Genomic DNA, 10,932 nt, shown 5'->3' with positions numbered 1-10,932 from the left:
TTAATACTTTGTTAATGATTACACCAGGTTATAATCTGTATGTAATCCGAGGTTTTAATACTTTGTTAACAATTACACCAATTATCCTTGTATGTAATCCACCATTGTTTTAATGAGTCCATTGACTATTAATCCATTCCGTGTCCGGTCAAATGAACGATTATTAGTATTTATAAATATCCCGCCCATCGTATCCGATCGAGTGTATGTGGTTATTTATAGATACGTCAAATTGTAAATCTCTATATTAAATTAACGAACTATCATTCAGTTAAACAAATATAAAGCCCATTAATAGCCCATAGTCCAATTTTCACATGTGTCGGTCTTTTGTCCAAACCCCAATTATGGTCCAAAGCCCAATAACCTCGTCTTAATATTTAGTCCAACATCACGATTACTTCGGCTCAAATAAGCATAATAATAACTTAGCTACGAGACATTAATTTAAAAAGGTTGAACATAACTTACAATGATTATTTATCGCGTAGTGTTACACAGACAGAGTTTCGACTTTAAAACCCGTAAAACATTCGTTACAATAACCCAATTATTATTAATATTAACTTAAACTTAATAATTATAAATATAAATATATATTTATTGATTACAGAAGGAAAGAAAGAAATATGAAGGTGTACTGAAGTCGAGCAGAATTCGAGCTATTTATAGAACTTTTCCAAATACTGTAGCCCATGCGATCGCATGGGCTTCTAGTGCTTTTGCCATGCGATCGCATGGCCAGGCTGTCCAGCTCCCAAACTTGCTTAAAACGTGGGCTGCTCGATTTATTTAATATATATAATATAATATATATAATTTTATATAATTATATATATATTATATTATATTCTTGTGCATAGTTGACTTGTAATTTTAGGTCCGTTGACTCGCGCGTTGATGCTCGGTTTATGTCTCGGTTCCGGATTTTCGAACGTCCTTTTGTATGCTTTGAAATCTTGTACTTTGCGTTTCGCGGCTTGTACTCTTGTAATTTTTAGACGTTTCTCATCAATAAATTGAACCACTTGAATTGTATCTTGTACATTTGAGCATTCTGGTCATTTGCGTCTTCAAATCGTTAATTCTGTCTTCCGTCTTCTTATTTATTTATTTAAACGATAATCACTTGTAAATAGAACAGTTGCAACTTAAAATCTTGTCTTTCTGGAAGGATAATGCTATGAAATATGTGTTCGTTTTTAGCATTATCAATTGTATTCACTAAGCTTTGCTTACTCCCTCGTTGTTTACCTTTTTGTATAGGTACCGTTTGATGTATTGGAGGATTCTAGTAGCTTGGCTAGGTTGCTAGAAGTTTGCTTATGACGGAGTAGCATTGGCTTTGGATGTGGGTTGGGGGTTTGATAAAAACCCCCGGGATCATGCTCATGGTATTGGGTTGGGATGTCGAGTCTTAATCCTTGTTTTGGTGTAATTGGGTCGGAAATGTCACCTTAATAGTAACGGGTCATTTTGTTAACTGGTCATGGTTATGTAAGACTTAAATGTGTAAACGGGTGTATTTTGGGTCATAATGAACTTGTGTATGGGCTCTTGCATTGTAAACTAGTGTTCGTGCATTTGGGTTTGATTGACACTTAGTCAAATTCGAAACTGCACTTACCAGGTATAGGAGCGCCGCTCCTATGGCCAAAAGCGTCGCTTTTGGCCAGTGTTTTGGTAGGCTTTTGTCAGTCAGTAGAAGCGCCGCTTTTGGCATCAAAAGCGCCGCTCTTGGGTCTTCAAAAGCGCTGCACCTAGGCTTGGTGCGCCGCTCCTGTTTAAAAAAAATATATATTTTTAGTCGGTTTTTAATTAAACAGTTTGGAGTCATTTCAAACGAAGCAAATATTACGAGGTAAAACATGTGTAAATCGAGCAATATTAACATTCATAACTAACCTTTTACCAAAAAAAAAAAAAAAATTCCTTCAAAAATTCATTTTTCTCTTAATATCTTCTTTTCCCTATGAAACCTTCTCGTTCCTCCACTTCCCAAGAAACTCCTCTCATCTATTCTATTCTAATATTTGGCTATAATTATGACATCATTAAAATGCCTTAACCTTCTTTGAAAAAAATAAAAAAATAAAAAGAAAAATTTTCAGCCCATGTACATGATGTCATATATTAAATTTTTTTTGAATTAAAAAAATCTCTTTAATTAGTTAAAAAAAAAACACGCGTGCTTTTTGAAACTGAAAAACAAAGAACTTCTGCCACTTCAAAATCACGCATGCTCATCCTCTTTCACCTCTTTTCTTTTCTTGTACGCCATCTATCTATATCTCTTGAATCAAGATTTTAAATTTTTAATCCATAAGAACTCTGAATCCTCTTTCAATTCCTTAATCGCCTCATTTTGCCAAACGATTTCTTCATCAATTTTGGATACCCAATCGTGTTTAGGTTTGATATCACATACAGATAGTGTTTTTTTTTTCTCTCCAGGAAATCAAATAGAACATGATGATTTATTAATGATGTTCTTCTAATGACTTGATTTGAAAAAATTGTTTCGATGTTCACCATGAGGTATGAAATACAATTCGCTTTTTTATTTTAGAATTTAAACATCTATTCTTTGAAGTTATGAAGTCATAGATGTGATATGAACACCGATGCTTAGTCATGAACAGTAGAGATGAATTGTGTTTCTTTCTTGAACTCCTACACAGGATGCACACTGTGTTTGATGAAATGTCAAAACGAAAAAGAATTTAAAATGTTGTGAAGTTCTTTGAGTATTTTGATTGTCATGTGTTGCATTGAGTTTACTAAATGCCATTGAGTGAGAAAATACTAATTTAACCGAAGTGATAGACTTACAATATTGAATTAGTTCTACTGACTACAAAATTCATATTCATATAAGATTTATATATTGGTTCAATAACATAATTTTTTTGACAGGTATAGGCGTATTACAGATCCCAGATTCATTGTAACTTGATTATGGTATGTTGAACATGTTCAGTTATCAAGAGACCACACTCTGCTTGTTAATTGGGGTGAAATTTCAGTATAATTTTGAAGGTAGGTATGAACTGGGTAGTTGGATAATTTGTTGGATACAGTAAAATTTCAGTATAAATTTGATTGTTTTATATTATAGATGCACTTTGTATGTTAAAATGACAATGATGGATCATGGATGAGATTGACTTAATAGTTGTACTATGAGTAAAAATGATTATTCTCGCTCTTTAGGTTCTATACGTCATTCTTGACTTGATGATATAGTGGTATTCATGGTTGCAATAACTTTCAGAATGGAAAAGCAACCAACACTCATGAATGTCAAGTTTTCAATTCATTTGATGCAAAGCTCTTATTAACAGGCAATTTGACACTCAAGGAGTCAAGGTTACCTCTTATCTCCTTATAAATACCCAATGTGAATAAACATTATGAATTGTTGGGTTTTAATGAGTTTTACAAATATGAGGAATATTATAGTCCAAGCCCAAAGCCCAACAATTTGGCCCATATGCAAGTTTGACTTGGTCTTGCATATTAGGGCATATACATACTCAAGTTGCAGCCACTTTGTTCATTAAGAGAGAAGAGAGTTCAAGAAAAAGAGAGAAAAAAAATCCCAATTTCCGTCACTTCTTACAGCAGTCCAGAAAAGAGACGATCCCCGGAGATCCGACCGTTGAATCTTCACGATATTTGGGCTGTGTCTTCTTGACATCAGTGCCAACATTTTCAACCGTTGAATTCGTCTATAAAGGCCTGTAGCTCGTGATTTTGCTGCTGGAACAGAGGGTAGTTTATTGGTAGTGTTGTTCATCTTTTGTCTTTAATTTCTTCATATACTTGTTGATTATTGTTGTTCAAGAGTATGATGATGTTGTTTACCTCTAGTTGAGCTAGAGAAGGATTATTGTATTGCTCTCCTTGTTGATGATAGTGGAATTTAAGTGGCTTACGAGTCCCGTGATTTTTACTCTCGATTTTGAGGGGTTTTCCACGTAAAAAGTCTTGTGTGTATTGTGTGTGCTTTGTTATTTCGTATTTGCTGATTTGGGACAGAATTGGGGCTGATTTGTGGTGATTGTGGTATACCTTATTTGTTAGTTTCCTCACAGGTTCATACGGGTCGGGAAATGCTTGTCAAACGGGTTTGTTTCCGCTTTGTAGTTTGCCCGTTGTGACCATTTTCCCATCAAATTGGTATCTAGAGCTAGGTTATTTGATTTGACTTGTGTGAAAGATGGAAGCTAATACAAGTAAGATGATTAGTTTAAATGGTTCAAATTATCATGTTTGGAAAGGTAAGATGGAGGATCTTCTTTATGTAAAAGATTATTATTTGCCTGTTTTTACTGAGGATAAACCTGAGGAAAAATCTGATGCTCAATGAAAAATTTTGCATAGACAAGTATGTGGGTATATTCGGCAGTGGGTTGATGATAATGTAGTGAACCATATTACTGGGGAGACTGATGCTAAAGCCTTATGGAAAAAGCTTGAGCAGTTATATGAACGAAAGACTGGGAATAACAAGTTGTTCTTAATTAAGCAGATGATGGCTTTGAAGTACCATGATGGGACTCCTATTACAGATCACCTAAATGCATATCAGGGTATTATAAATCAGCTTGCAGGTATGGGTATCAAGTTTGAGGATGAGATTCAAGGTCTCTGGTTACTTGGTACATTACCAGACTCTTGGGAGACTTTTAGGACATCTTTGTCCAACTCTGCACCGAATGGTACTATCACCATGGAATTGGCTAAGGGTAGTATATTGAATGAAGAGATGAGAAGAAAGTCACAAGGTTCCTCTTCACAGTCAGATATCTTGGTCACAGAAACGCGGGGGAGAAGTCATAGTAGAGGTCAGGGTAAAAGAGGCAATCATCGTAGCAGCTCACGCAAAGGCAAATTTGCTAACGTTGAGTGTTATAATTGTCATGAAAATGGGCACACAAAGTGGTATTGTCCAAAGTTTAAGAATGAGAAGAAAAAGGCATATGACAAGAATAAACAAAAGAAAAGTGATGGTGGTAATGATGATAAGGTTGAAGTTAACGCTATCACAGATGAGTTCTTTGTTTGTATTGATTATGATATGATCAATCTTACTCATGATGACACGAGTTGGATTGTTGATAGTGGTGCTACATGTCATGTTGCAATTTGTAGAGATCACTTCTCATCTTACACTCCAGGTGACTATGGATTTGCTAGGATGGGTAATGCCGGGTTATCAAAGATCGTTGGTATTGGAGATGTTTGTTTGAAATTTGACACGGAAATGGAGTTAGTTTTGCATAATGTAAAACATGTTCCGGATATGAGACTTAATGTTATTTCAACAGGCATTCTTGATGATGATGGTTATTATAACGGTTTTGGTAATGGTATTTGGAAACTAACTCTTGGTTCTATGATAGTGGGAAGAGGCAAGAAAGACTCAAGATTATACATCACGCGTCCGAAGATCATCCAGAACATTGTTAACGCAGTGGACAATGTTGATTCTACTGAGTTGTGGCATAAAAGACTTGGCCACATGAGTGAAAAGGGAATGTCTATCTTTTTTAAGAAGAATGTGTTGTCGGGTGTTAGTGATATTAATTTGAGTAAGTGTTCTCACTGTTTGGCAGGGAAACAGACCAGAGTTGCGTTTAAGAGTCATTCTCCTTTTCGAATGGAGAACATACTTGATCTAGTTCATTCGGATGTTTGTGGGCCTATGAAGACTAGGACACTTGGTGGATGTTCCTACTTTGTTACATTTATCGATGATCATTCCAGGAAGGTGTGGGTTTATACCTTAAAGTCAAAGGATCAAGTATTTGAAAAGTTTAAGGAATTTCATACACTAGTTGAAAGGCAAACGGGGAAGAAACTCAAGTGTATTCGGACTGATAATGGCGGTGAATACATTGGCAGGTTTGATGCTTATTGTAAGGAGAATGGTATTCGACATCAAAAGACTCCACCAAAGACACCTCAGTTGAATGGCTTAGCAGAGAGGATGAACAGAACTTTGGTTGAGAGAGTTAGATGTTTGCTTTCACATGCAGGGTTGTCCGATTCCTTTTGGGGTGAGGCTTTAAATACGGCAGTTCATATTATTAATCTAACCCCTTGTGTTCCTTTGTGTTTTGATGTTCCTAACAGGGTTTGGAGCGGAAAAGATGTTTTTTACCGCCATTTACGAGTTTTTGGATGTAAGGCTTTTGTTCATGTTCCCAAAGATGAGAGGTCAAAGCTTGATATGAAGACTAAGCCATGTGTATTCCTCGGCTATGGTGAAGATGATTTTGGGTACAGGTTATATGATCCAGTTCAGAAGAAACTCGTACGAAGCCGAGATGTTGTATTTACAGAAGATCAGATGTTAAAAGATGTTGATAAGGCAGATTCAGTTCCTCAACCTAGTGCTGATCTTGTTGATTTGGATCCAGTTACTCCACAACATGTTGGAGATGATGTTCATAATGATGAACATGGTACTGATGATGATTATGCTCCAGAGCAGGTAGAGATTCCAGTACCAGATGTGCCCCCATTTGTCCCACTTAGGCGGTCTACCCGAGACCGTCATCCTTCTGTTAGATATTCTGCTGATGAGTATGTATTAGTTACTGATGGGGGAGAGCCAGAATGTTATTCAGAAGCAATGAAAGATGAGCATAAGAAAGAGTGGGGTGAAGCTATGCAAGATGAGATGAATTCCTTGCATGAGAACAATACTTATGAGCTGGTGAAGTTACCTAAAGGCAAGAGAGCTTTGAGAAACAAATGGGTATTCAAAGTGAAGACAGATGAGCTTACTTCACAACCAAGGTACAAAGCTAGGTTAGTCGTTAAAGGATTCAGTCAGAAAAAGGGTATTGATTTTGATGAGATTTTCTCACCGGTTGTGAAGATGGGATCTATTCGAGTGGTTCTTGGATTAGCTGCTAGTCTTGATCTTGAGGTTGAACAGATGGATGTCAGGACTGCTTTTCTTCACGGTGATTTGGATAAGGAAATCTACATGATGCAACCTGAAGGTTTTCGGGTTAAGGGTAAAGAAAATTATGTTTGTAGACTTCAGAAAAGTTTATATGGGTTGAAGCAAGCACCGAGACAGTGGTATAAGAAGTTTGAGTCGGTTATAGGAAAGCAAGGCTACCGAAAGACAACTTCAGATCATTGTGTTTTCTTTCAGAGGTTTGGTGATGATGATTTCATCATATTGTTGTTATACGTCGATGATATGTTGATTGTTGGTAAAAATATTAAAAGAATTGCGCAGTTGAAGCGAGAATTGAGCAAGTCTTTTGCTATGAAAGACTTGGGGCCAGCAAAACAGATTCTTGGCATTCGGATTTCTAGAGATAGAGGTGCTAAGACGTTACATATATCACAAGATCAATACATTGAAAAGGTGCTAAGTAGATTCAACATGAAGAATGCTAAAGTGGTTAGTTCCCCTCTTACAAACAACTTTAAGCTAACAGAATGAGATTGTCCTACTTCAAAGGAGGATGTTGAGGAGATGGATAAAGTTCCATATGCTTCAGCGGTTGGTAGCTTGATGTATGCTATGGTGTGTACTAGGCCTGATATAGCTCATGCGGTAGGTGTTGTTAGTCGGTTTATGTCAAATCCGGGTAAGAAGCATTGGGAAGCAGTTAAATGGATCATGAGATACTTACGAGGTACTTCAAAGTTGGGTATCACATTTGGAAATGGAGAACCGATGCTTGTTGGTTATACAGACTCAGATATGGCAGGAAACAAAGATAACATGAAATCCACTTCTGGATATTTGATGACTTTCGCAGGGGGAGCAGTTTCATGGCAATCAAGATTGCAAAAGTGTGTTGCCTTATCTACGACCGAGGCTGAGTATATGGCAGCAACAGAAGCGTGCAAAGAACTTTTGTGGATGAAAAGATTTTTACAAGACCTTGGGTTTAAGCAATCAAGATATGCGGTTCTTTGTGACAATGAGAGTGCGATTCACTTGGCTAGAAACTCTATGTTTCATAAGCGGACAAAACATATTGATGTGCGGTATCATTGGATTAGAGAATGTCTTGAAGATGGGTTGTTTGAACTTGATAAAGTTCATACTGATGATAATGGTTCCGATATGCTCACGAAGGCTTTGGCGAGTGAGAAGCTCAAGATATGTTGCTCGATCGCCGGGATGGCGATCCTTCCTCATAATTGAAAAGGGGGAGATTTGTTGGGTTTTAATGAGTTTTACAAATATGAGGAATATTATAGTCCAAGCCCAAAGCCCAACAATTTGGCCCATATGCAAGTTTGACTTGGTCTTGCATATTAGGGCATATACATACTCAAGTTGCAGCCACTTTGTTCATTAAGAGAGAAGAGAGTTCAAGAAAAAGAGAGAAAAAAAATCCCAATTTCCGTCACTTCTTACAGCAGTCCAGAAAAGAGACGATCCCCGGAGATCCGACCGTTGAATCTTCACGATATTTGGGCTGTGTCTTCCTGACATCAGTGCCAACATTTTCAACCGTTGAATAATACTAGAAAGGCCTGTAGCTCGTGATTTTGCTGCTGGAACAGAGGGCAGTTTATTGGTAGTGTTGTTCATCTTTTGTCTTTAATTTCTTCATATACTTGTTGATTATTGTTGTTCAAGAGTATGATGATGTTGTTTACCTCTAGTTGAGCTAGAGAAGGATTATTGTATTGCTCTCCTTGTTGATGATAGTGGAATTTAAGTGGCTTACGAGTCCCGTGGTTTTTACTCTCGATTTTGAGGGGTTTTCCACGTAAAAAGTCTTGTGTGTATTGTGTGTGCTTTGTTATTTCGTATTTGCTGATTTGGGACAGAATTGGGGCTGATTTGTGGTGATTGTGGTATACCTTATTTGTTAGTTTCCTCACGGGTTCATACGGGTCGGAAAATGCTTGTCAAACGGGTTTGTTTTCGCTTTGTAGTTTGCCCGTTGTGACCATTTTCCCATCATGAATAGTCCTTAGTTTGAACCAATGTATATATATGTAGTTTAAATATTCCGTAGGTTATATATAGTTTAGTTATTAGTGTATGTCCCATTGTTGGCTCAATATCAAAATTGTTGTTGTAATGTTAACCCACTTATCAATCATACGTTTGAATTTGGTTGGGTTTTTTATGTGTAGTAAACTCAATTTGTTTTATAGTATCATGTTAGTAATTCAAATTTTAATGATAATGTATTATGTATGAAAACATGAACTATAATTACAAGTCACTGATAAAATTGATTTTTTTTTTTTGTTTCAGTATAGGATGCAAATTAGTGACTCTTTGGATACTCCATTAGGAAGAAGCTTTGGGGTAAGTAACTTATACTTTAGTTTATTCAACTATCGACTAAGTTTATGTATAATGTGATGATACACTGCTTTTAAAAGCATTTCAACAATGGTATGTGACATAAAAATCATTTCAAATTGTTTGAAGTTAATGATAATCACATTTTAAAAATGTTAGGAGTGACATCAGATGGTTTGAAACCCATTTTTTTTTTAAAAAAAAATTGAATTTTACAAATTTATGTAAAAAAGGTACATGTTTGACATAGACCACTCTGAAGTTTTAGTTATAATGTTTATGTGGATTATGTTTGTGTTATAGTATTGATCTTTAGTTGAGTTATACATGTCCTTTTTGATACACATCTTTATTTCAATATCTGATATGCAATATTTTGTGATTATGGATCCGTTTCAAGTGAATGGGTCAAGTCTGAGAATTGTACTCCATGATTGATGATATGCACAAGTTTGAGAACCTTGATATAAGTTTAAATTTTAGTGATATGGGTTTGTGTGGTAATGTTGACCCATCTAATGTTTATGTTCTGATTGTTGTGTGTATAAATTGTAATTATAAAAATCTATTTTGAAGTTATATGTGTAGTTAGTAATCTTCTTCCAAGATCGTCTTGTTGAGCAACCACATGTTTATTTAATAGTTTATCAAAAACCAAATCAGTACCTTTTATTAATAAGAAATGCTTATAAGAAGCTAACACATGAGTTGTTTTATGCAGATAACATGACTCCATCGATTGAAAGATCTTAATACATATGGATGATATATTTTGGATTATGGTTGATTCTGTTTTAAAAAAAAAAAAAAATTATTTTGGTATTAGTATTTCTTTTTGCTTTTTGTTTATTGCTTATATATAAATAATATAATATGCTTATTGCAATAATGACATCTAATAGTTAGTAAATTTGATACTACTATATTATTGTAAAGTTAGAATTTCACTGTAAATTTGTTTTGTGACAACGTTGATGATATAGAGATGGTGGTCGTTCTTAAACTCTTATAAAGCGATCATGTGTATATTCTTTTTAAACAAACCCGTGAAATCACGGGTCCCTTCACTAGTATATCTTATTATTGTAGTTTTTATATTTATTAGCTCCCCAAACTAAATATATTACTGTAATAATAAAACAATAAGATAAACTATTTAGATATCTCTTAGTTTATTAATGATCGAATTTATTTGTTATTATAGCAATTAACTTTGAACTTCGCATTTATTTATACACCAATCATACTTGTATAATTTTGTTACTAGTTTATTTAACTTGATATTTAAGTTTATACTCCGTAACTCCGTAATTAGTTAACTCCATACTTTAATAATTGAGTTACTAGTTTATTAACCTTTGCATTTAAGTTTGGGAAGGAGGGGCGGAACATAGGGAGGAGGTTAGGGATAGGAAATGTGTCTCAGTTTAGTAGTGAAATGACCCAGTGAAATCACGAATTTATTTAAATGAAACAGTTTAAAGATATGTTTAAGGTATTAAGTGAACGTAAATGCTAAATTTATTTAGTTTAATGACCTGTGGAACCACAAATTTCGATTAAGAAAATTGTCGTTGTTTTTACAAAAATATTGATATACTTAATTTGGTCATAATAAATGA

Source organism: Rutidosis leptorrhynchoides, chromosome 10 (genome assembly GCF_046630445.1).
Source record: "Rutidosis leptorrhynchoides isolate AG116_Rl617_1_P2 chromosome 10, CSIRO_AGI_Rlap_v1, whole genome shotgun sequence".
Taxonomy (NCBI): domain Eukaryota; kingdom Viridiplantae; phylum Streptophyta; class Magnoliopsida; order Asterales; family Asteraceae; genus Rutidosis; species Rutidosis leptorrhynchoides.
Note: the sequence above shows the minus strand (reverse complement) of the source record.